Source organism: Lonchura striata, chromosome 1 (genome assembly GCF_050655825.1).
Source record: "Lonchura striata isolate lonStrDom1 chromosome 1, ASM5065582v1, whole genome shotgun sequence".
In the NCBI taxonomy this organism is placed as follows: Eukaryota; Metazoa; Chordata; class Aves; order Passeriformes; family Estrildidae; genus Lonchura; species Lonchura striata.
Genome location: NC_140703.1, coordinates 111,056,640 through 111,082,493, shown reverse-complemented (window position 1 = coordinate 111,082,493; position 25,854 = coordinate 111,056,640). Strand labels below are relative to the sequence as shown.

At 59.7% G+C, this 25,854-nt stretch overlaps 1 protein-coding gene and 1 long non-coding RNA gene across 15 annotated transcripts in view; one reads left to right on the top strand and one right to left on the bottom strand.

The window, feature by feature from the left end:
• The first annotated feature begins 279 nt into the window (after positions 1 to 279).
• Positions 280 to 25,854, top strand: part of BCOR (BCL6 corepressor) — an 83,518-nt gene continuing 57,943 nt past the window's right edge. For 6 of the 14 annotated variants that reach the window (XM_085586031.1, XM_085586009.1, XM_077781667.2 and 3 more), the window contains exon 1: positions 23,652 to 24,302. The gene's annotated coding sequence lies outside the window, so the exon portion shown is untranslated. Of the gene's footprint in view, positions 533 to 2,745; positions 4,488 to 14,331; positions 14,527 to 23,569; positions 24,303 to 25,854 lie in introns of those variants that run through there. The other 8 variants (XM_085585989.1, XM_085585957.1, XM_085586030.1 and 5 more) reach the window with 6 other exon arrangements.
• LOC116184811 (uncharacterized) lies at positions 9,232 to 12,953 on the bottom strand. Its single transcript, XR_004149491.3, has 2 exons — positions 11,422 to 12,953; positions 9,232 to 9,668 (listed from the first exon to the last, which is right to left on the bottom strand). It is a non-coding gene; the product is annotated as an uncharacterized LOC116184811 (long non-coding RNA).

Below are 25,854 nucleotides of genomic sequence, written 5' to 3'. Positions count from 1 at the left end.
ACCATGCACCAGTGACCTGCAATTTCCCCTTCTTTTCAAACTGAAATATGGCCAAACTATCTTCAAGTTAACTTAGGGGCTGGGGACGGGGGTGGGGGAGGTGGGAAGGGGGGGGGGTGGGAGGAGGAAATCGCTCTGGGTTGAGATCTCTGTGTCAAGTTTCATCCCCTCCTGACATGTCTGGCTCCGTGCCAAAGTCCTGAAAATGGAAAATTGGGGAAGGGCGGGCTGTGAGGGGTGGGTGGAGGAGCAGGGGGGGGTGGGGGAGCGGGCCAGAGCTCTCGGCGGAGCGGCAGTAGCGAGAGGTTCTGGCCAAGAGGGATGCATGAACGAGCCCGTGTGAGCGGAGCGCGGCGGCATCTTCCGCCATCCATTCCGCCGCCCAGGCGCGTGGAGAGCCGCCGGCCGCTGCCATTGTTACCGGCGGGCGATGCGGGGACCGGAGCCGCCGCTCCGGCGAGAGATAAATAGCCCCTGACAGCGCCTCTTCGCACCCACAGCTCGGCAGATCGGATTCGGTGGACGGCCGCAGGTCTGTGTCGCTCCCTTTCGCGGGAGTTCCTTTAAATCACGGCTCCACTCCCCCCTCGCCTCTCCCGAGGGATGTCCCCCACACAGCAGCCCTGCCGCCCTGCCCTGCTCGCTCCCCCTCCGCAAGCGGCGGCGGCCCCGCTGCCACGGCTCGGCCCGGCGCGGAGCTCCGCCGGGGGAGGGGGGAAACTCCCCGGTGAAATACTTTCGGCACGCTGCGACTTTGCCAGGAGGGGTCTTGGCGTCGGATCTTTTGTCTTGGGGACTTCGGCGTCGTGCCCCGGAGTGGCTGGCGGCTCTCCCGGGAAGTGACTCTGGGCAAAGCGCCGGGGAGTCCCGGGCTGCCACCGCGGGCAGCAGTGCCCCGGCCCCCCGCTGCCAGCGCCCGGCTGGCACTTCTGCAGGCTCGCCCGCCTCCCGGTTCCCTTCTCCCGCCGCAGCAGCCGGGCTGGGGCTGGGACCTGCCCTCCGGAGCCCCGTCCCCCGCCAGCGACGCCCACGGCCGGTGACCGTGACCGTGTCCCCACGCGGGGGCTTGGGGGGCGTGTGTCCCTCGGCAGCCGGGGTGTCCCCCTCCCCCGGCCATCCCGGAAAGAGGAGCAGGGGATAACTCCGCTAGCCAAGGAGTTACTTTCCAGCTGCTGCCCTCCCCTGCGCCCGACGGCCGGGAGCGTGCGCTCCGGAGCCCCGGCACCTCTGGGGCTGCCTTCCCCGGGGACACCGGGGAGTGCCACATCATATGCGGGCGCCCGCGAGCGGCTCGGCGTGAGGCGAGCCCGCACTTCATTTTTTTTTTCCCATCATCACTTTCCTGCCTCCCGCCCCAGCCGGAGACGAGCCCGTGTGCGTGTGTGCAAGACGAGGTTATCGCCAGCTCCAGTCATTATTTCCAGGCCGACTGCCGGCTCCTCTCCCAGGTGGAGCCGGTGTGGGCGGCCGGTACCCGGGGAGACAAAGGCCGGAGCCCGGGGTGCGACCGGGGTCCCGGTGCGGCGCCCCCGCCAGCGGCGGGGCTCTGCCGGGACCGCGGGGCGCTGCCGCCGCCCCGGGGAGCGCGGACTAGGTTTTCCGAGTTACATTTGTTACATTTCCGAGTTATACTTTCAGTTATACGGCATCTACTTTTAGGCGATTGTTTTCCCTTTCCACTTGTTTGTCTCCTGCTAGCCTCGTAAACTGCCTCATGATTTATTACCTAGGCTAAGTGCTTAATTTGTGAATATGAAACAGATTAAAAGGAGATCGGCGTATTTTAGCAGTCAGGCCAGAGCAAAGCCCGGCAGCTGTTTCGAGTTTGTAGGCATCTCCAGCCTCGTGTAAGCAGCCCAGTCTGCTAGTGATCAAGGGGGTATCCCCGGGCTCTCTCCGAGAGGCCCACCGCCGCTGGCTCCCCGTGCATGCTGCTGGAGCGGAGACCGCCACGGCATGGCCGCTGTGGGCTTTTTTTGGGGGGGCAAACATACGACTGATGCCGTCCGTCAAAGAGACACCCGTGGCTCCGGGATTCAGGACCGGCTGCGGCCCCGCCACAGGCGGGCTCTGCCGGCGGAGGGCCCAGCAGGCACGCAGGGGGTTAACGACGACTCTGCCCTCTCCTTCAAAGGACTCACTCGAGATAGAGTAAATACGGTCGGGGCGGGGGGGATGTGTGTGTGTGTGCCGCTCGGGCCACATGATGCAAAAGTAAGACAAGCACACTCCGGAGAACAAAGGCTTCCTACCCCCTTCCTCCCCCTCCCCCCTAAATCTGTCTTAATTCTGCAAGTAAAACTTGAGCAGCTATAAAACAAAGGCGAACGATGAAAGTTATAGCCAAGGGACAATCAAAATAAATACCTTTGATGCGGTCCAAGCACGCACTTGGTATTTTCTGGAGCTCCCTGCTACCCCCAGGCAGCCGGGATATCGAAGGCTCTTCCTAGGACAGGGGTGACTCGCACGGCCGGGGTTTTGGCTCGGTCTGATGCGGGCCACGTTCCTCAGGCCAGAAAACACTGCCCGGGGCCAGCACCACCGCGCAGCCCTAGGCGAGGCGGGCAGGGCAGGAACGGGCCGTGCCGTCGGGGCTGGGGCAGGGGACGGCAGCAGCGGGACAGGGCTCCTCCGGGTGTCCCCCCCGGGCTGAGCAAGCCGAGAGATGTCCCGGTGAGACGTGCCCGGGTCCCCGAGGAGGATGTGCAGCGCGGCGTGGGGCTGGGAGCGGCGTCTGAGCTGTGCCCCTGCCCCCGGGAGCCCGACGGGAGCCGGCCAGGGCGGTTTGTCCCCCGAGCCCCAGGTGATGCGAGTGACACCTCCCTGCTCCCGGCTGCCCTGTGCTTGCAGAGCTGACCAGCTGCCTTCCTGCTCGTCACCAGCACCCTGGAGCGATTTCCACCCCGTGTTCCACGGACCTCTGCCTTCTCCCTCTGCTCCCCTCCAGCCCCTGGCCTTTGGAGGAAGTTTTAACCCATCAGGGATGGCAGAGGAAGAGAAGGGCCACAGCAGCAAGCCAGCTGCCTGTGCAGCCCCGCAAGCAGAGGTGCTGCTGCTGAACCCAAATTCAGAGAGAGACAAAAATCTATAACCTGCCCTGTACCTCTGAGCACCACTTAAGGAGCTGGAGCGAGAGCACTGTGCCACTCCTGCTGGAGCACAGCAGAGAGGACTGGCTAGGAGGTAAATGATTCATGTGCCCTTGCTGCACCAGAGCACTTGCTCTGGTCCTCCAGAAGTGGCTGGTGTTGGCACAGTGGAAGGTGCAGGAAATGGGGATGGACTCTGGGCAGACCATGGCGAGGAGGTGTGGTGTGGCACATGCCTGGGCAGGCTGAGCCCTGGTCTGCCTGGGAGCAAAAGAGCAAAAGATGATGCATATGGCATTCAGAGAGATCCCTCTGTGTGTGTGGAGATGTCAGAGTAACTCTTGTCTGGGGAAAACTGAATATAAACTGTGGCTGGGAAGCAGTCCTGTAGTACTTGTGAATGAGGGCTTGGGGATATCCTCTCCCATGGCAAGGAAACACCTGAAAGAAGAGTGCAAGAATGAGACAACAGCAGATATGTGTGTTTCAATACAATTCTTTCACACTGGCTTAAGACAAGGTCCTTCTACGTTATCTGGGACAAGGCTTGTGGCAAACCAACACTAAAACTCATTTCCCAGGGCCTGATGGGGTTTGGGTGTAGTTGATTGGTCCCTGCCTTGTGAGGGGAGAGATATTGCATAGATATTATATACCACCACTCTTTCTAGCCCTGAGCCTTGTTGTTCACTGTCTGAAGGCAGGACAAAAACTTTTGAGCAACCTGAAGAGCAGTAGGCAAAAACGGCCCCAGGGTCTCCACACCTTCCTGTATGTTCTGCGTGGAGCTGCTCTCTGACTAGGTATATCCAGCATTTGAGAAGACAGAGAAAACACAGGCTTGTGTTGTGATGGTAACATATATCCCTTTTCAAGCAGTATGCTTGAATCAAGAAGCTGGAAAACCAGACAGTAGCAATGAAAAAGGAAAACAATCCTTTCCAATTTGTTGGCTTGGCCTCTGCAGTCATCGCTACCTCAGGGAGGGCTGTGGTTACAGTGTTAAGCCTTGGTTATGCAGCTGAAATTCACTATGCTTAAAGTCACCTGGTCCCCTGAGCGCTCTTGTAAACCACTCCAAGGTCCCATAGAAAATGGTTTGTGTGTACTTGAAGCTATGTGGATTTGCTTCCAACAGCACACTGTGCCACTTTCAGCCTGATCCTGTCTGGCTTTCACTGAATTAATGCCTGGAAGGATCTAAGTCCCAGCATCTCAGACCAAGGTGGTTCTGATAATCTTTCCACTGCTGTCCCCTTGCAGCATTTAAAAATCTCCTTGGAAGTGCTGCTCCATGGTGATGGCTGAGCCTCAGAAGCAAAGCAGTGGAGAACATTACTAAAGCAGAATTGGCAGACCCCAGTGGCTTGGAAAAGTTGGCTGGTATACCAAAAGGTATGAAAGCTTCTTCAGTCTGGAACACAGGTGTACCCCAGGCCCCTCTTCTATCTAACCTCAGCCCTTTGCTGCCTCTCTTAATTCTGCAAGAAGTAGCAGGCTGCAGGCACCCATCCCCACCAGCCTGCAGGCCTTCTTGCAGCCAGGCTTACACCTCTGATGTTCTCCCAGCTACAGTTTGTCAAGTCTTGTCTCTCTTTTTCACTGTTTCGACATCTCACCACCCTCAGAACACTTCTGAGAAGGGGAAAAACAATTTCAGAAGTCTTGTCATCAAAAGTTCTTAAAGACCACTACATGACCACCTAAATGATGCTTTCATATTCTTAGAAACACTGTCTATGCTGCCTGTTTTGTTTCTTTGGGGTAGACTCTGCCTTGCATCATCTAATACATTGTTCTTATTATCAAAATTTAAAACAGTATGGAGAGGTTTTGGACTAGGGTAAGGCTCAGGACACACAGAGATAAATAGGGAGATTGACATATGCTAAATTTGAGTAGTATTTTATCTTTCCAGGTTCACAAATGTTGTGTTGTTTCCTGGAACATAACACAGGAACTTTAGAGTTCTGGGCACTCTGTAGACACAGAAGACAGATTGCTCCTGCCTGCCCCAGAAATGGAAGAAAAACTGTAAAGTCTAGAGAGGCAGATGACCACGAGTGCTATGCTGGTGGTACAGGGAAGCAGGTGAGCTCCTGGACTTAGTCATGGGCTCCTTTGCCATGTCTCACCAAGGCCACCACTCCCAAAGTCTGTGTCCTGTGGTTAGAAGGGAACAGTGTGTGTTTGTGTGTGTGTGTTCATGTGAATGTAATTGTGTTTCCACATAATGTGGATTATCTTTCTTTTGGCAGCAAATCTGTTCAGGGGTTTAGATAAAAAGATAAATCCTGCAGCCGTTCCCTCCCTGGGAAAGGCCATGTCTTCCATCACTTTCTGTGCTCCTTCTCCTGAGCAGTCCCCAAACACACTTTTTCCTAGCTCAGCATCTGATAGCAGCCTGACAGCCTGCTCACTCTCAGCATGACACTCCCACATCAGGAACGGGGGAAAATGCATGGAATAAGGCACAGCAGGTGAGGTGTTGCTTGGATGAATGGGAAAAGAGAGGAGCCAGGGTACAGGGTGTAGAAGGATGTTGCAGAGGCGTAATCTTCTCACAGAAGGATCCCCCAACAACATTGCCCCATATGGTGCTGATGTGAGGGTGACTCTTCCACAGCTTCCCAGGAAACTCTCCTGGCAGGGAGATCAGGTGTGCCGTGGGTGCAGGACACCTAATAGTTTCCTTTCTTTGGAACCCTGGTAGAGCTGCTTGTCTTAGTGTGAAGACAACCCTGTCAGGAAAAAGAGCTCCATTGATTTAAATGCAAAATTACCCTCCTGCAGTTCTAATTTCCCAGGCGAGGGCCGTACAGGCTCTGAAAACATGAAAGTTGTTGATGTATTGGTTCAATTAATTTTTAAAATAAGTTTGAATGCCATTTGTTTCAAATTTGATAGGAAAGCACTGTAGATTTTTGCAAGCAAAGAGTGAGCTGAGCGTGGATGGGGTGTGTATTTCACATGGCCTTGAAAACAGGGCTTAAACGATGCATTCATTTAGTAGCAGACCTCTGCACAGGGATAAGTGAGGCCCGTGGTGAAAGAAAAAGACCTGAACATCTGTATTTGCTAAGTGGCACTGGCAGCAGTCAGCCAGCTCACAGAGAAGGGCAGACAAACGGGTGTGAGGCCCAGCTGAGACTGCTGGCTCCCTGGTGCTTTTAAAAGGAAATAATAGCTTGTGGGGGAACCCTTTCTGGTGGCCTTGGCTCCCGTGACCCCCCTCTGATGTATGATATTTAAACAAGAAAATGTCAACATTGGTTTTTACACAGACAGCCTCGTTCTGCTCTCCATGAAAACCACTGGCAAACCCCTAAGAGAGCTGGAGGGGAGCAGACCCCAAAAGAGTCACTCAGACCCAAATACTGCTGGCTGCAGCAGCCTGGCAAGAAACAAGTGCAGGTTGTCATGAGTGGCTTGCAGGTAAATTAGACAGAAGAGAAGCAATCCCATCCTGCATGTGCCTCAAAGCTGCAGGTCTGATGGTTTGAATGATTATTGCTTTTTGAAATTATAAATTGCATTTTTGTACAGTGAGTGAGGATAATGTGCTGCTTACTAGAATTAAGTGCAACTCAAGGGTGTTTTGTTATAACAAAGGTGACTTCTCTGTGCTGGCTTTTTTGTAGTTGGGTCTACTGGAGAGTTTGATTTGAACCCGATGGCTGCCTAGCAGTGGTTCTGGAAAGGAGTAACGCCCATTGTATGAGAGGATATCCATAAACTGGGCCATCAGATGTGTCTTCTGATATATGTGTCCTCTGAGGTAGGAAAGTGTAAGTCATAGGAAGAGAGGGCAAGTGTGTCTGACTCATTGTAAAACGAGGGCACGTGGAAAGTATAAACGAAGGGAGGGCTGCTACTAGTAGGACTTGAAGGCTGTGCTATGTGTCATGGGAAAAATAATTTAAGCTAATGGATAATTTATGATTAAAGGGGCAGATGTGGTGCTATTGCATGGTGCAAAATGTGAGATGGGGCATAAGCATAAAAGAAACATAACCCTTGATCCTGAGCTGTCCCTGTCTTGGTGTTGGTTTATGCAGGCTGGGCCTTGACAGGTATTGCAGTAGCAGCCTCCAGGCTCTCTAATGTAATGTGAACTTCATCACAGATCACCTTAGCATAAAAAGTGTAGTTACACTGGCTTTATGCTCTGCCACCACATTCCCAGAGGTAGTGGCAGAATAAGTGGCATGCAAGTCCCTTAAGCATCTCTGTGCAAATGGAGAATCATTCCTACATGGGGACCAGCTTTCCTGGGCAGGTCATAGCTACTTTCCCACTGGGAGGTGACCATGGTGCAGGCCCACTAAGCTCACCCAGTCTCCAGCATGTGCCACAACCTCTGCTAGGGCACAGATCTCAGTAAGGACAGCCTGGGAAACCAAGTGAGCTAGAAGATGCCAGTCTGATTGCCCTTGGTAGGAAAAGCACCTTTGGTCTGATATGTGACCATGACCAACCTGTATCTCCAATCAGAATCATGAAAAAAGACCTATAATTTGGGAGGAAAATAAATAAAGGAGTGTTGCTCAGGTGTGACTCCTGCTAGGAAGCACAGAGATAGTGTATGAAGCTGAGGCTCAGCCATTTCCTAGAATTTGCCTGTCCTATGTGATTCTTTGCTTTTGAGCATACAAATAATATGAAAAGAGACTGTTGGGACAGAATATTTCATCCTTGCTGTACAAAGCACAGCACAATGCAATCCCAACTACTGCTGAGGCTTTTGGGAGCCTGTCTCGCCCAAATAATCCAGGGCATTTTTGGCTTCATCTCAGGCCACCTCTCATGCAGAACAGAGTCCAGGCTTGCAGCACCCAATGCAATGTCACTCACAGCCTAACCATGCTCAGTGTCCACCTTTTGGAGCAGTGTTCATGAGAAGGTGGACGGGCAATGGGCTGAGGTGTGAAAGCAGACGCTTTGACATGGCTGAAAAAGCCTTCATGGAATCTCTCTGTGAGCTACCTGGGGAGGAGTGTCCCAAAACTGAGCCCCATCACTGGGGCACTGACAGGACTGAACTACCCTGAATCTTGGAGCAACTTAATGAGGGCTTTGGTGCCACAAGAGACGAACGGGGAAAAGAGGGAATGGTGTAGTGAAGCTCTGCCCACGCTTCTCTGTCGCTGTACATCCAGGGCTAGTTAGTGCCATTGTGAGAATATGCAGCAGTTGCTTCTTACAGACAAAAGAAAAAAGTATGAAGCCCTACTGAAGGCTAGGGCTGATGGAGTGCTGAAAAAGCCCCAGCCAGTAAAACTAAGCTAGCTCTGCACTTTGCTCAAGCTACGCTCAGCACTGTGATTTTGATGAACAACACTAGTCTGCATGAAGACAGGTGACTTTTTAAATGGGGTTTTAATAAAGTCAGCATTGCTAAAGCTATCTATAAAAGTATTCTGCATAGGGTTTTAAACAAGTAAACTTAATTACGCCATTAGTGCTTCCGACATGAATGAGGCTGTTGCTGCAATACTGTGTCCGGCTCTGTTGTGGTGTTTGCATGTTAAAAGTGCATTGGCAAATTAATACGGGATCAGAAGAGAGCTAGAAGAGTGATTCAAGGTCTGGGAATCGCATCTTATTGCAAAAGACTAAAGAAATCCCATCTATTAATTTATCCAAGAGGAGGCTATGACTTGGTTTGATCATAGTCTTTAAGTGCCCTAAGTGTCTCTATGGGGAGATTTCTGATAGTCAAGATCTCTTTAATGTGGCAGACAAAGGCATAATGAGATCCTATGTTGGAAAATGAAGCACTATGAATTCTGAGCAGAAATAGGTACTTTAACAAAAAAAAAAAACAGTGAGGGGACATAACCACTGGAACAACAGAGGCAAGCGGTGTTTTTTCCTGTTACTTAAAAATCTTCAGAGCAAGATTGGATGCCAAGTTAAAAGCTCAGGCAGAATTTATGGGTCTGATACAAGAACGTCTGGCTGAAATTCACTGGCCCATGATATGTGGCAGGTCAGACCAGCTGATCATAACAGTCCGTTCTTGGTTTAAAAAACCTATGAATTAGGTATTTCCAGTCCCCTGAGTCCTGATGTTACTGGAGGTCTCAAAGGAATGCATTATAAGCTGTCATCATTTAATTGTAAGCAAGCAGGGGCATTGCCTTTTCTTTTTTTTATTAATAAACTTATTTTCCAAGAGCTTGTTAGACACTAGAGTTAAGCAGCTGTTAACAAACATGACAACATTTTAGAAACAGTTCAAATAATTCTCCTCCCGTTTGTTCAGCTTTGTTTTGCAGCAGCACAATTTCATTCATGCCACATCTACCAGTGCTTCTCTAGATGAAACAGCAAATTCCAGCAAAATGAAAAGCACAACCTCCATACTTAGGGTGGGCTCCTTACGCTGTGCCCCCTTTCATGTGCATCCCTAAGTCTCACAGACGCGGTCCAGGTTTTCTCTGAGCACCGTGTATGAGCAGAGCAGGGAAGAAGTCCATCCGTTTTCTGGTGCAGGCCCCTCAGATAGGAGGATTCAGGTAGGAGTCCATTGTCTGTCACGGGAGTGCTTGGCCTCCAGAGCTCCTGGTTTGTCTGAGTAAATGGCAGAGAATGAGAAGAAGGTATTAAGGAGAGACCTGACATTCCTGAAATTATGCAAGCTATTAACCTCCTTGAGGTTTCATAAAATGGCCTCCAGCAAATGGTCAGAATGTTTTTCTTACAGGGGAGTAGTTTTCAAGACAGCATAAACTTTCTTAATATCCTTTCAAAGAAAAAAAAAAAAAAGAAAAAGAAGGGAGAAAAAGAAGATAACACAAAATCCCAGCCATGGCTCCTGGGAGTCTTGAAAATCATATCCACGTTTGCATAGACATTCTAAACCTCTTATACATTCAGTGCCTCCTTAGCCTCAGTTATCAAAACTGAAACAAGAGGTGGCAAGGAGCGCAGCAGAAGATGGAGTTTGAAGTCGCTCGAGGACTGCACTGCCGTCGACGGGAGTCCTCCGCCGCCTCCCTCCGCTCCGAACCCCGCGGCGGGTTTGATGTGCAGGCAGTGAGTCAGAGGGACGAGGCTCCGCCGCCCGGCCGGGGCCGCCGCCGCCGCTGCCTCCCGGGGCACGGGCGGGGAGGTCGGCGGGGAGCCGAGCAGCGGGGGGAAAGGTGAACCCGGAGCCGAGCGGGGCACAAACCCATTAGTCGCACATAACTTGGGAAGACGCTTGGCCTCGCCATGACAACCGGCGGCCCGGGCTGCTCCCACGTCCCGCCGCCTCCCCCGGGAGCCCCTTTCCGTCCTCTTTCCCGGCGCTTGGGGAATGCGGGGCTGGAGAGACGAGCCCGGTGCGGGTAACAAAAGGGAATGAAAGGAGCTCTGTAGCTCACTTTACACGTCCGAGAGGCATTTTCATGCCCCGTAATGAGAAGGGATCATTCCGAGGAAGTTCAGATCAAAGGGGAGAGGAGAGCGTCCCGGGCATTTGCATAATTGCCGGATTTCGGAGCACGGGCTGCAACCTGGGCACCTCACCGGGGCTGCTCCTCGCTCGCCCAGCGGCTCCGGGGAGCCCTGGGCAGAGGGGAGGCTGCAGATCGCGCTCCCGCGGGGACAGAAGGGAGGCCGGCCCCGGGAACGAGACCGGGAGGCGGCCGGGCCCCGAGCGGGGTGCCGGGGCACGGCTGCGGTGCCCGACGGCAGGAAACCCGCGGGGGCTCCGAAGGGAGCGAGCCCTCCGGTGCGCGGTCAGGCGGTGTCCGGGTCCCGGGGGACTGCTGCCCTTGTGGAGGTGGTGCCGCTGGGGATCGGCTCCCTGCTCCCACCCGGCGACATCTGCGGCGCCGAGCCAGCACGCTGCCTCCCCGGCGGCCGGCGGGTGGCTCCCGGCCCGGCGGCTCGCACCGCCACCAGCGAGCGGGGATAAAGGGATTAAACGGCACGCTCGTTCCGCCGGCCGGGGGGGCACTTGGCCGGCTCCAGCCTCCCGCTCCCCCCGAACGCCTCCCCCGCCCGCTGCGCCCCCGGCCCCGCGGCGCTGCCCCCGGCCGGCCCCGGCAGCGGGGAGGCACCGGGCGCGCCCGCGGTGCTCATTGTTCCCGTAACCAACCGGGGCCGCCGCCGGCGCCCGCGGTGCTCGGGGCGACGGGGTTCGCCGCGGCTGCTCCCGGGAAGGGGATGCCCGGGGACACCCTTTTCAGCCATTTTAAAACAGCAAAGCTGGCGTCTCGCCGCGGGTGCCCCGTTCCCCCCACTTCTCTTCGGAGCCCGTTCTACGCCCGGACGATCCTGACGGAGACGCGGGGGTTCTCCCGCCCTGAAGTCAGCGGCACCCGCATACGCCCCGCACCTGCGGTCCCCGGGCGAAACTCCACCCTGCGCGGACACCGCGCTCTTCCTCAACCCTGTCCTGGGGATCTGGCCAGTCCTGGCCCCTGCTTCCGCCCCCGTGCAGCCAACTCCCGTTCCAGCCCCAAACCGGGATGCAGCCGGGCGCTTCCCCAGCTCTGGCTTGGGCTGCTGCCAGCCCCAGGCCGGGGTGCAACCTCCCCACGGGAGTCGCGGCTTCTCCCTGCGCGGCCGGGCCGGGGCGGGCTGGCCGGGCGCCAGGGAGGTGAGGTTAGCCTCGGAGCTGGCTGGCGGATGGCATGTTATTGTGAGAAGCGAAAAGCGAGCGGGGAAGGCAAATAGGAGCACGGCACCGTATAGACTCGCCACGTGACCGAAATGTGTTTATCTCGCCCCGGAGAAGCCGGGCTGCTTTGCGGAGGCCAACCCTGCCTTCATGGCACAGGCACAACTCCCGTGGCCGCGGACGGTTCTGGGCCCTGCGAGAGACCACTTCTGTTTGCTTTTGCTGTCGCTTCGGCTCTTATCATTTGCCTTGTCATTCATCATCAACCTCTCCCGGGCTCCCTCCCCCTTGCTCCCCCCCACCGCCTCCCCCAGGGTCAGTCGGGAAAAAACTGAGAATCCATCTGAGGAGTGAGACGCGGGAAGAAGGGTTGGATGGTGATGTGGCTGTGTGTGTGTGTGTGTGTGTGTGTGTGTGTGTGTGTGTGTGTGTGTGTGTGTGTGTGTGTGTAAAAGCAGCTGCATGCAGAACAAAGGTGCTGGAGGGTGGCTTTTGGTGCTGGAGGAGAACCTCGTAAATGGGAGATTTCCGTTCACAAGACTCCGCTTGCACAGTTTCTGTCCTGCCCTTGAACTGACAAGTGTGTATCTGCATTGCAACCAGAAAGTAAATCACACGGAGCCTGGCTCGGGGAGGGCGCGCACGACGCCTCAGTCTGTTGCTAAGTGCGAAAAAGTGGAAGATCTCTGCTTCTCAGCGCAGCCCCGCTTCTCCGATACACTATTTACTTTGGGCTCCCAGCGAAACGCGCTCGGTGTTTATTACGGAGAGCGCCGGGGCAAGCTCGCATTTGCGTGATTAGGAGCAAGCGGAGGAGCGGCCGTGGCGCGGAATATCAAAGCGAGACCGCCTTGGCAGGGCTCCCAGGCAGGGCTTTACTGGCACCCGCGGGATTCCGCGGGGCAGGGCGAGCGCGGCCCGGGCGGCGGCGGCGAGCGGGGAGCGGCAGCCGCCGCCGGGGCACGGGGGGAGCCGGCGGCGCTTCGCGGGAGGCCGGAGGCGAGCGTCGTGCCTGGCCTGGGTCCGCGCTAACGAGGCGCAGCGGCCGGGCCGGGCCGGGCTGTGCCCGCGGGCTCGGCGCTTCCCGGCCCCAGCCGCGGCCAGCCGGCCGCTAATCTCATTAGTGCCGTCGCGTTTGGGGAGTAAAGCGCCCGGCGTCCCCGCCCGGCCTCGGGAGAGCAGACAAAGGTCTGCGAAGCAAGGCCCTGCGGCCGTGCCACGCCGGCCGGCCCTGTTAATGTTCAATCGGGAGCTGCAGAGCCGTGCCTCTCCGTGCCGGGGGGCGCCGACCCCCGCCCGCCGCTGCCGGGCAGCCCGCGACGAGGCCGGCCCAAGGTAGCACGCCTGGCCGCCTTGCTCCGCCGGGATGTTTTCTCCCTGGAAGTTATGCTAAAATAACATTTGTGTGCACGTTAATGATTTATTTATGTGGCTAATAACGCTCACATTCTCGCTGATATTTGTCTAGGCGAAGGACCAGCTGCGAAATGCCCCGCAGCTGTAGCCAGAGCTAGAACAGAGTGCCTTGGAACCAGAAATCAATGCTCCTGAAATGAACAAGTGGACAACTTATTAGGCTCAGTCACTCCACACGCCGTCCCCTGATAACGAATAGATGAAGTAGACGCTGGAGAAGGGACATGCCGGGAAACACATGCCTGCTCCTTCCCGAAGTGGCCGGGTAACAACACCGCGGGGCACAGCCAGCCGCACAGACATCCCGGGCAGGGCAAGGGGCCGTGACACGGCCCTCGCGGGCTGCCTAGGGTTAGATGGCGATAAATGCAGCGAACGCCCGGGAGAACGGCTTCGGGGGTCACTGATAAAGGTGTCCGGTTTCCCTGCTGCTCCAGAGAGCACAACCGACAGGTTCGGCGAGATCACGTAGTCGTGGCTTCTCTGCCTAGAAACAGTCACGCTAATTTTGCATTTTTACCATCCACAGGGAGGAAAAATACCTGTCGTCCCGCAATGCAAATCCTTACGCAAATAGATCTGCGGGTGCACAGGGAGCTGCTGGCAGCCTGACCTGCCAGCCGAGAGTCACTGGCCCCGAGTTTAGAGGTGCCGGCCAGCAGCGGCACGCCCCGAAAGCACATGGGATCTTGAAGTCCCTCGGAACTTGCTGCTGCCTCAGAAAAGTCCGAGAAAGAGTCTGCGGTTAATCTCCGAGGCCTTCATACATCCCTGGCGAGCTGCGCCCCAGCGCTAAGTGCAATTAACATAACAGACACTAAAATAGGAGAGCGGCGCTGAATTTAATTTGCAGGCTTAGGAAAAAAAAAGAAAAAGAAAAAAAAAACTTAGCACTTAGAGCGGTCTAGTGATGAACGCAAGAAGTGATATGGAAGGCGGCAGAGTAGCCCTCCTTCCTCAGAGCGGGGCCGCGGCCAGTTACATGGACCCTCTCTGGGAGCCGGGACCAGCTTGGTGCGTGCAGGTTTCTAGACAGGTAAACTCCTCCGACGGAGATGCCCCCGCTGCATCGCTCCAGCGCGGCTCGCCCCCACGGCGAGCGCTCCCGTGGCCGCCAGGTCAACCGCAGCGGGACCAGGTCGCCAGCGCGGGCAGGCACCTCCCTGAGCCTCCCTCTGCCCGCCCCGACACCCACGCACCTAGATCCGGCTCACTTTCCTGCCCCCGCTGCCCCTGGGTAGAGGGAGGACATGGATGGGGGGCAGAAGCGACGGGATAACCCCCTCCCCGCTTTTCCTTCCCCGCCTCCCCCCGGCCTCCTGCAAACTGCCGCTGAAGTTCACAAAAGAGCGAGACATAAAGAGATCGAGGTTTCCGAGAAAAGGGAGAGGCGAAAATAGCGAGGTAAAGAAAAAAGGGAAAAAAACCCAAAAACATCGTCGCAACAGAGGGACCCACCGACCGGCTGGGAAGCTGGTGGTATCCGGCCGGGGGAGACGGGGGGAAGGAAGGAGCAAAGAGGGCTTTAAAAAACTGGAAGGCAAAAGCTGTTGGGGAGGAAGTGTAAACCGAGAGGGAGGCTGGGGGAGGGGAGAGAGCGCCATCTTTTCATGTCACAGTCACAGAGACAGCGCTGGGCTCGGCCACAGTGTCTCGGTTTCTTTTTAACAGCGGAAAACGTGCGATTAGCAGGCAGACGGGCGGAGACTAGCAGCCCTGCGCGCACACACAGCCCGCAGCTCTGTCTCCGCGCCGTGTAATCCCAGCGCTCAGCCCTTCTGCACCCCCTCATTAAAAACCCGGAGATTTCCTCCTCCTCCTCCGCTCTCCGAGGAAAACAACGCCTGCCACCGCCTGAACCCTGGCAGCGCCGCCCGCCCTGCACCGTCTGCCCGGAGGCCGCCCAGGGGCCCCGCGCTCCCCGGCGCCCGGCACAGCGAGCTGCGCGGTCCCCGTCACCCGGCCCCGGCTTCCTCTCGGGAGGCTGATTCTCGCCCTCCCATCGCAAAGGGCCGCCCCCGATGGGACGCACAGCGGGGGCTGGGGGTGGGGAAAGCTGGCTACAGTCCCCTCTACCCCCCGTTTCCGTCCCCAGGGGCTGGTGCTCCCCCGCTGCCAGGGCGGCTGCTTGTTCTCTCCCCCCCCCTTTATCCATCCCGAGGGCGAGGGTGGGGTGCGCCGAGCCGGAGCTCCCCGCACTGGGGCCGGCGGCGGGGAGCAGCGCCGAGATCGCCCGGGAGCCGGCGATCCCGCGGTGGAGCCGGGCACCGCCGCCCACGGCCCCATGAACAGCGCTTTATTCCGCAGCGCTCAAACCCCTCATTGTGTTTGGCAGAATCACCTGCCTCCTCCGGAGCCGAGCGATTAATTTAATGCGATACAGAGTGCGCTCCCTCCCGGCCCCTCCTCAGCGGGGAGATCTCCGCTGGGCGCTCCGCGCCGCGGAGGAGGGGCACGGCACGGCACGGCGGGGCACGGCACGGCCAAGCGGGCTGGCATCCTCCGAGCACCGGCTCTCCCGGCGGCGCCCGGGGAAACATTCCCCGCCCGGTAGCGGCGGAGCGTCAGCTCCAATCGGAGTCGCACACAAGCATCCGCCGCGCAGACCTGCTCGGTGCCCGGGGGGGCTGCGAGGCGGGCGGGGGCCGAGCCGTGCCTGGCCAGGGGATTTGATGGGTCGTTGGCTGCGCCTGGGGAAAGGCGGGCGGGCGGGGGGGGGTGGTTGGCTGCGCCTAGCGATGGGGGATTTGAGAGGAAAGGGGAGGGGGGCTGAGCTCGGTGGAGGGGGTGCTGACTGCCGCGACTGCTGGGGACGGCGGCTGTTATTATTGTTATTACTGTTATTGTTATTTTTAGGGGGCGGTGGTGGTGGGAGCGAGGGGGGCTGGGGCGGTCCGCGCTCGGCGGGGGGCGACGTGGTAGGGGGGCCGCCGGCTGCGCCCGCGGAGGGGGCATGAGGTGAGGGCGGTGGGAGGGAGAAGCGTCTCCTCTGTTTCTAATAAAGGAAACGACTTTTATTGAACGATAAATGCAGGGGAACGAAAGTCGTGTGGGTGCGCCTGGTGGGGGCGATTGATTTGGCAGGGGAGGGGTGGCGGCTGCCCGTGCCGGCGCGGGCTGTTTGGGGCGGGAGGGGCCAGCTGGCCTCGGCTGCTCCTGCCCGGGAGGGATCACGGAGAGGGGGCGTTGGCCGCCCCGGTGGAAGGGGCCGAGGGCTGCCCCTGTTCGTGGCGGGGGGAAGGGGGGGCTGAAGCGGAGGAGAGCGGGATGCTCGCGGTGGGGGGTCCGGCGGGACGGGGACGTGGGCCATGGGGTGGTGCCGCCTGCCCCGCTCGGGCAGGGGGGGCTGAGGGGGAGGTGTCGGCTGCGCCTTGCCAGTTGGGATTTGATAGGGGCGGTAGGAGACACGTCTCCTGTTTCTAATAAAGGAATCGGCTTTTATTGAAGGATAAATGCAGAGAACCAAAGTCGTGTGGGCTGCAGCCGCCGAGCTTCGTTAGCTGCCGATGTGACTGTGAAGATAAAACGCTCCACAATAACTCGAGCGCGCACAGCGCCGAGGATGGGGACACGCATTCCCCGACGGCCTTGGCCTCCGGCCCCCTCAGCCCCGGCCCCCTCGGCACCGGCCCGGCGGCGGAAGGTGCCCGGGGAGCCTCAGACCGTGTTAACGGCTCGGCCTTGGGACTTCGCCAAGTTTCTCTGACTTAGGGGAACTCTGGGGATGAGTAATCGCGCCAGGCTAGGGTTTGGGAGGGAGTTTTTTTCGTTCGCTCGCTCTCTCGCTCTCTTCTTTTTTCCCCTTGTCATCAGCTGCTGACCCACTCACTTCGAGAGCACGGCACCGACGGGTTTCTGAGAACGGCGGCAGGAGGAGATCGGGGGTGTGCAGAGCCTGAGGAAGGCCCCCCCCGCCATCGTCTTGGCTCTCTGCCGAGCCACTCCTTCTCCGCTCCGGTCCTGAGCGCGTTGGGGCAGCGCGGGGTCGCTGCTATCACATTTCCCGTGCGGTGCCCTCGATGTGTCTTTGCCTGGGGACAACGGGACGCACACCCCCGCTCCCCCATCACACACACTCCGCTGCCTCGCGTGGAGGCCCGTGTGGAGGTTTCCCAGGGCAGCGAAGATGCGGCGCTGCCGCTCCTTGCCCTCGGGAAGGTGTCGGGAAGCCTTTTCTACTCGACATCTCGATTTATCGCGCATGGCGACGGCTCAAGGACGAGAGGGGGAAACTCCGGGCCCAGGGGGAGGCCCCCGGGGACTGGAAAGCAGCGCGTAACCCCGGCCGTGGCCGTGGCAGGCGCGCCGGGCCGGGGCGGATCAGCGCCCGCATCCTGCCCGCGGGCCTCGGGGCGGGAGCGGCGGGGCCTTGCCCGGTGCCGTGGAGGGCAGAGCCACCGCCGTGTGCACCGGGCACCCTGCCCGCACCCTGCCTCCGCCCGTGCCTGCCGGGCAGCGGGGCGCGGGGGCGGCCGAGAGGCTCACAATCAGAACCGACTCGACGCCGAGCACGGCCCGCCCACAGCGGATCCTGCAGCTCGGCTGGGGCCAGGCCGGGCTGGGGGAGTGTCGCCGTCGGGGGTGTTGCAGCGAAACGAACCGGCAAAAGCAGCCCGGCTCTGGCTTTGCCTCACCCGCCGCAGCCCGTGGGGCCGGCGCGGGGCTTTCCCTAGCGCAGGTCTCTGCCCACTCCACGGGCAGCGAGGGGCCGGGTCCCCCGCCTGCGAGCGGGCATGGCCGGGGAGCGGCGGGGAGCCACTAATCTCGGCGCCTGACAGGTTTCGGTCCTCTGATTACCTGCGTGATTTGGCTTCCGAGAGGCGCTCTATGAAGCGGCTGCTGCCCTTGTTTGGGTACCGTGATGGCGGGGGGGCGCGGGGGAACGATGATGTAGAGAGATGAAGTGAGGACGGGGTTTTAAATGGCACTTCTGAACGGAAAATACTTTTATTTTCCCTTGGATTTTTGAAGCTGTTTTCGAAATGAACATTTTCTGAGATAAGAGGTGACCGATCAGAATCGCTGGGGGGAGGTTGTAAGCAGACGTTTTGCCCCAGCTTACTGTTATCTTATCTTTCACACTTGCAGGGCGAAAAAGTGGCTTATCTTTATACCCACCCCCCTCTCGCCTTAATTGCTAAAAACACTGTGAAGTGTTAAGTACAGGACTAAAGAATCTCTCCGCGTGTCTGCCATGCGAGTGAAGGGGCGGAAGGGGGGGATGTCCGATTTTAAAAATTAGGGGCTTTTCTCTGGAAAGGTACACACATGTACGCACCGAGAGCCCCTCCCTGCCTTGGCTCTGCTGCTGCTTTGATGTTGCAGGCTCTCATTTCATATGTATGCACCCCAACGAGCTACCCGCCGCTGCCGGGCTTCCAGCCGGGGCGCAAATCCCGCTCGGCACGCTGGCGAGCCCGGGGGCCGCGCCGCGGGACGCGGGCGCGGAGGGCGGCGGAGGCCTCCGCTGTCACCTCTGGGGCGGAGTGAATAACCCCAGTGTTTATGAACCCGGGCTCGGAATTGGTATTCAGCGCCGAGCCACCGTCTCCTCGCTTTCTCTCCCCACCCCCTTCGAAACAAAACACAACGCAAAAACAAAACCAGAAGGAGGACGGAGGTGATTCATCGACTGTATCCAATTATTAACATACAAGCTGTAGTCTGCACAAACACACCTTCAAACCATGGCGGTTCCCCCGGCCGCCGTATTATGTTTAAACTCGGGAGCATGGTGGCTTCTGTTCCTCCGCCAAGTCTCCGCTCGCTACCGCTCCTCCCCAGGCCGCCGAGAGTCGGGGACGGGCCGCAGTCCGCGCCTCCCGGGGCTCAGGGACCCCCACCGGGAAGAGGGGTTGTAGCCTCCAGCTCCCGCGCATCGCCTTCAAAGGCGAAGGCTCAACCTCGTCCGCCTCGCTTTCCGCCGGGCCGGGGTTTTGTCTGGCTCCCGAGCCTGTTCGCCCCCCGAGCCCTGCACGCCGCCCTCCCGCCGAGCCCCACCGCTGCCCCCCGCTGGGATGGGGGGAGGCGAGGAGAGCGACAACCTCGCCGGCGCTATTTTTACTCCTCTCCAGACTTGTGCGGCGCACGCCCCCTCCCCTGCAGGGCCTTGCCTAGCGGCTGCATCTCTCCGCTCCCAGGAGCGGCCGGGGCCGCCCGCCTTTCGCCTCCGCCTGCCCCGCCGGCCCCGCCGCCGGCACGGCCCGGCCCCTGCGCCCGGGGCAGCGCCCGCAGCAGCCCGAGGGGACGGGGCGGGGGACACACACACGGGCGCGCCGCGAGCAGACAAAATGGCCGTGGTATGCAAGTGGGAGAGGTGCAGGGGGCAGCTCGCAGCCGGCCTGCCCTCCTCTTGCAGCTGGGCTGCCGCCCCCCTTCCGCAGACCGGGGCCCGGGCCGCGCATCGAGCCCCGGTGGGCTCAGCGCTGCGAGCTCTGAGCTCTGCCCGGGCCCGGAGCTTTCCCCGGCCGCGGCGCGGCAGGCCGAGCTCCCCGGCTGGGGGCAGGCCGAGAGTGCGAGTGTTTGTCTGCCTGCCCTGCCGGGCTGTCCCCTCCGGGGGACAAGCGGGGAGCGGAGGATCGCGGGCATCTCCGCCGTTTCGCGGAGCGGGGAAGGGGTGCGGAGCGAAGCAAACGCAACCGGAGCGATTTATCATTCGCCTTTGTAAGAAAGATAGCGGCGCTTAGTCCGTGAACCGAGCGCATTTCGGGCTCTTCTGGGGAGATGGAAAGAAAATTATGGATCTCCTGTCAACGGAGTAACCCTGAACTACGAAGTAAAATTATAGTACTTCTGCTATGCAAAACCCTTTTGATTGCACGAGGAGTTTGCATGGCGGTGTTACAATATGCTGACGCCGTGTCAGGTCTGAAAGCGCTGCAGACCCTGTATAACGCCAATTGAGGCTTGTCTTGTTTTGTTATTTAGATTTCTACACTTCCATTAAACAGAGCCTTACAATAACCAATGATAAAGGTCTGATTTAAGACACACTCAAGCGGGGCAATTCAGAGCTTAGGACGGTGATCGGTTATTTATAGGCTTTTCCTAGCACTCATCACCAGGCTGTCTGAGCACCTCGCTCGCATTAATTCATATTACCTTCGCAGCACGCATCTCCCCTCTGTCTCATTTCCCGTGCCCGAAGGACTCGCGTGCTCCGGTTGTCTTTTGGTGAGCAGGGGAGCGGGCCGTGGAAGGGCCAGGGCCCGGCCTCGCCACTCCTGCGGTTTAACCCTCAACTTTCTGAGGTGCGCGGGCCGGGGGCGCGGGGAAGCTTCCAATTAGAGGCGGCGCTGGAGGTAAATGAGAGCCGGCATAAAGCCATCCCACTTGGAAGCCTCCTGCGAGAAGCCTATTCTGCCATTAACAATGGATTTGTCTTTACGAGGAGGTTAAGTACTTAGCATTATCGGAGCAGCCGTTTTTGCGAGCGCATCCTCGCCCGGCTTCTCGGCGGCCGCAGCAGCAGCGACAGAGCGGAGCCCCCCTCCCCTCCCGGGGAGAGAGCAGTGTGCAGCGGCCTGACCCGGGGGTCAGCTCCCTCCGGGGCGTGTGGGAGGGGGGGAGGCCGCCCGGTAATCCGCAAGGCAAGAGCATGCTTTGAATTTTCCGGGGTTAGCTCGGCGGTGCCCGCCGGACCCGCGCTGGGGAAGGCGGCGGGGCGCGCAGCCGGCCGGGGCAGGCCGCGGGAGGAGCGAACTGAAGCCCCAATGTCTTCGCCGGGAGCCGCCAGCCTCCCGCTGCAAAGCTCGGGGACCCGGGGAACAAAAAAGGCACAGAGGCGAACAAGCGCGGGTCTGTTCCTCCCCGCCATGAAGGAAGCTGCGTTCACAAAGAAAGTTTACGGTTAAAAATAAAAGCGGAGCAAGTTTACCCCGAGATAACTTTTAAGTCATTAGTGAAAAACAAGAAAAGCAACCACCCCTGCCCCAGCATCCAGCCCCACGCTGTAGGCACACAGTTGTGATCCGGACTTCGCAGCCAGGGGGAAGGGAAGCGGGCGACTTTTGTGATGCAAGTGCGGGCCGCTGGCAGCGCAGATCCAGACCTGTGGGGAGAGACAAAGCCCAGATCAATGAAGCCGGGAAGCTGCGGCCACCTCGCCAGGAAACGCGCTAGTTCTGCTTTCATATAGAAAGAAGCAATTTTAATGAGGTTTTCCTAGGAAAGGGGGAAAAAAAAAAAATCAACAGAGGCCTCCCCTCCAGCTGTGTGCCTGTAACTCACGTGTGTTCAATCTAATAACTTTTAATGTCTAGCCCTAAAACATCTTTATAAAAAATAGCTTTACAGCGTAATAGGCCAGGTGTCCTTCTGCTTGTTACTGGAGATTAAAAAAACGTGTGGGAGCCTTTTCAGATGCGTGGCCCACTGCACCAGGATCAAACTCGGCTGCTGCTCGGGGCAGTGCTCCCCGTCGGCCAGCACGGTGGGACCGCTGCCTGTTCCCCATACTCGGCGTCTTCCAGGGCTCCCCTGCGAGGAAGCTGAGTGGTGCGGCTGCCGTTTCGGGTTTCACATGGTGGATATTTCACTTCTGCTTTGAGACGGGCGAGTTTTTTAAGAGACACAGTGACACTCCAAAGCCCGTGATGGCAGTTTCATGAAATGCCAACCCTCTGGCCATGACCCGGCTGCGTGTGTGTATGTGTGGAGTGTGTGTGTGCTTTTCTCTGAACTCTGTGTCCTTTTTCCGTGCATTGGGCGACCCGCACTTCTTTTTTTCCCAGACTTAGTGTATTTTCTGTATTAACCGCTTCTGGATTTGGGAGCAGGGAGAGCTTTAGTAGGGACAACTAAGGAGAACTCTAATTTTTCTACCTTCAGAGATAAGCAGCGGTGCAGAGCATGCAGGCAGCCCCGGCCGTCCTGCTCTGGCGTTGAATTCCCATCGCCCTTCTTGCTGCTCGGGCGCCCTCGGAGAGGGAAGCTTTTGCAGCTCATAGCGTCTCTTCAAGCCTTTTCGCGCAGGGTCCTGAACGAGGCGATTAAAAATCCCTCCTGGGGCAAACTGTCCGCGTTAATCGCCTGGCGTTTGGCTGGCAGTCGCTCCCACACGGAGCGGCGGCGAGAAGGGCTCGATGCGGCGCCGGCGGCGCTGAGGTGGCAGAACTCCCGATTCCCCGGGAGGTGCGGGGGAGCAGTGGGGCCGAGAGCCCGCCTGGCCCTGAGGCCGGGGCCGCCCCGGGAGCTTCCACGCCGCGGGCTCTCCGGGACCAAACCTGGGAGTATCAGCGGGGATGGGCGTTATGAACGTGAAATTTACGAGTCGAGCTCGCCGAGCCAAAACTTGCTTTGCCAAAGTAAATAGATGCAGCCGATAACTACCAACCCGGAGATTAAAGGGCTCCACGATCCGGGCAGAAATCTTAAAGCAGCCCTAGAAATGCCAGCGAGGGAGACGGCGCTTCAGTCGTGACCCCACCCCGGGTTGCCACACTGCTCGCACCGGGTAAAAAGCGCGTTAAGGGCTGCCAAAGCCGGATCAGGCGAAAACGCGCTTTAATAAGGTCCCCCTCGGCCCCCCCGCCCCCCGCAATGCAGACGTTGACAAACGAGTGGCTTTTTTTCCCATCCCGATTCAGAGCTCAGAGAAGCGCACCGGGGGGGAAGCGCGGAAATCAGCGCGGCCGAGCCGCGGACCACGCGAAGTTGGGGCTGGCGGGTGGGACCAGAGCGGGGCCCCGGCGTCGGGGGGCGACACAGCCCCCTCCGCGAGTGCGGGAGGCTGCGGCCGAAAGGCCCGCTCGCCGTGTGACCCCTGCGGGGGGTTGCGACGGCTGCGAGCCCTCGGCAGGTCCTGGGGGAGCGGGGATGCCTTTGCGCGACGGGGGAAACCCGGAGCCGGCGGGTGTGACTGTGGGCGCGGGTTGCATCGCCGGGGGTTATTCCAGGCGCCGCTGGGATCACGGGGGAAGCGGGCCGGGGGGGCCGGGGGCGCCCAGCGGAGGGGCCGGGGGCGAGCGGGGTGGCGGGGGGTGGCAGCGCGGCGCGACCCGCCGCGGAGGCTCGCAGCGATGTCTGGCAGCGCCGCCGCCGCCGGGGTTTTGACAGCTTGGCGGAGCGGAGTGAACGGAGCTTTATGGTAATTGCGGTTCTCCACTGGCCTTCTGGGTAGCGAGAGAGGGGAGTATCGGCGGGGCGGGGGGGGCGGCTTTCCCCTCCTGCCTGCCGGGGAGCGCGGGAGCGCGGAGTCTCCCCCCGGGGCGCCGCAGCTTGGCAGCGACCTGTGCCAGCCGGGGGGAGCGAGGGAGGCGAGGGGCTGGCGGAGCGGCGAGGGGGGGCAAATCAATTAGTCAGGGCAAGGCGGGGAGCGGGCGAGCGGCCGGGCGAGCCCTGCCTGAGCAGGGAAACGCAGCCAGGGGAGGGGGAAACTTGCTGAGGGAAAAAGCGGTGGCGGCGCTGCTGCCGCTGCTGCTGCTGGCGGCGGCTCCCTCGGTGCAGCGCCTGCCCGGGGGGAGGGGAAGGGAGGGGAGGCGACGGCTGGAGGAGGAGGAGGAGGAGGAGGAGGGAGAGAGGGAGGGGGGATGCGAGGGGAGCGCAGCGTGCAGCAGACGGAGCCCGGTCTCCCAGCGGCAAGGTGAGGAAGAGCGGCTTTCCCGGCGGACTAAAGAGGGGAGGGGGGGAGAGGAAGAAAAAGAGAGAGAGAGAGGAGGAGAAGAGGAGGAGGAGGAGAATTAAATCCCCAGCCACACACACACAAAGCCGCGGCGGCCAGGGCACGGGAGACGGCGGCGCGGGCGAGATGTGGGGAGCGCCGCGCTCGCCAGCGCAGGAACTTCGCCCGGAGCAAGCCAGCAACATGGCGCTGCCAAACCAGAGCCGGCAGCCGGAATGAGCATCGCGGGCTGCCGCTCCCACTCCCGCTGTTGAGCCCAGTCGAGCCGAGGAGCAAAGCCCTTCCCGCGGGCACCTGCCCCGTCGGCGCAGAGGGCGGCCACGCTCCTGCTCCCCGCAGCTCCCTGGTCTTTCCGCGCCCTTTCCCCGACCCGCCCGCGCTGGGGCAAGCCGCGACACACGCACCCACGGAGAGGGGGACTCGGATCGTGAAACTTTTCTCGCCTCTTCCTCCCACCCCCGACGGGGCTGCCCTTCAGGGAGAGCAGCAGGGCCAGGCGACGGTGTGGGGACCCGCGTCTCGGACCGCGCACGCCAGAGCCCCGCGGCGCGGCAGGAAGGTCAGTGTTCCGCTCCGCGAACAGCTCCCGTGCGGAAGCGCCGCCGCCGAGTCCCGCGGTGACGGGGCGGTTGCGGGGCTGCTCTCGGCCGGCCGCGGGGAAGGCAGAGCGGCGGCGTGGCAGAAAGTTACGGCGCGGGCCAGCGGGGCTCGGGCGGGAGTGGCGGGCAGGCGGCGGCGGGGGCAGGAGGGTCTAGCGGAGCGCCTCCGGGGCTGCGGTGTCGGAGGGGAAGTTTGGAGGCAGTTGCTTGTGAAGATGCCTGTTCGGGGCAGCGGAGGCGGGGGGAAGCACCCGATCGCGTTGTCGGCTCCGGTGCGCCCGTGTGGGGAGTGGTGGCGGTGTTCCCGTCGTCTCGCACTTTGTGACTGGGAAGGCGCCGGAGCAGCGGCGTTACGGGGGCTCCCGTGGGACGGGGCAAGCAAGGAGCGGCGCTGCCGGCTCGGGGAGCGGGGAAAGCTCCCGCGCCGGGCGGGCCGGGCTCCGCGCTCCCCGCCCAGAGCTCACCTCCCCGGCGGCGGCGGGCAGGTGAGCGGCGGGGAGAGCCGGCTGCCGGCTGCCCTCTACCCTCCGGGAGAGCCCGCTGCCGGCCGCCTTCTCCCCGCCGGGAGAGCCCGAGGCGCCGCTCCCCCCTGTCCCTCCGCCCCGGCGGGGCGGGCGCCGCGGCGCACGTGGGACAGGGCGGCCCGGGGCTTTCCCGTGCGCGGAGCTGTGCTGGCGTGAGGTCCGGCGTGACACGGAAGTTTAGTCAGCCCGAAAATGTAGTTTGGAGTTGGGAGAGCGAGCCAGAGGGAGGCTCGGGGCTTGCCATCAATGGGGCGGCCGGAGGGGGACGGCCAGGCGGGGAGGCAGCGGAGGCTGCTTTGTGAAGGCAGGGCCAAGTGGGGCGGCTCTGCGCAGCATATGAGGCATGCATTTGATGTTCGCGGAGCGAGTCCGGGGGCGAGGGCTGCGGAGCGTTCACGTTCCTCTTTCTTTCTCGATGTGTGTATGTTGGGTGGTTTGTTTGTTGGGTTTTTTTTTTTTTTTTTCTTCTTTCCCCTTCCTTCTTCCTCCCTCCCTCCCTCTCATTTCCGCGATGTCTGTCGGATCCCGGGTATGGTGATCGCAGAGGGGGCGAGGGGGAGGCGAAGAGCACCTCCCCCATTTACCCCGACAAGAAAAAAAAAATAAAATGCCCTGACCATAGCGAGCGGTATAAAACTGACAAAGTATGGGGACTGACTTTAATGGTATCGCTCGGAGCTCCTCGCAGCATTAATTCCCACTAATGAATCTTTTCCAGAAACTCCGTTCATTGCTTTCATCTGCTCTTTAGAGCTCGCAGCTTTTGTATTCGTGTTTGCATTAAAAAAGGGGGGGGGGCGGGGGGAGCCCAACCCGCACCACGTAGCCAAGCCCGGATTTTCCAAAGGTTTCTATTAACTTTTTTTTTTCCCCGCCCCCTCCCCGTGGCTCTGCCGCGGGGGGCGGCCGGGAAGAGCAATGCCCCGCCAGAGCCACTTGGGAACAAAGCTGGGGGCGAGAGCGGGCGGGCGGTGCGGGGTCTGGGTGC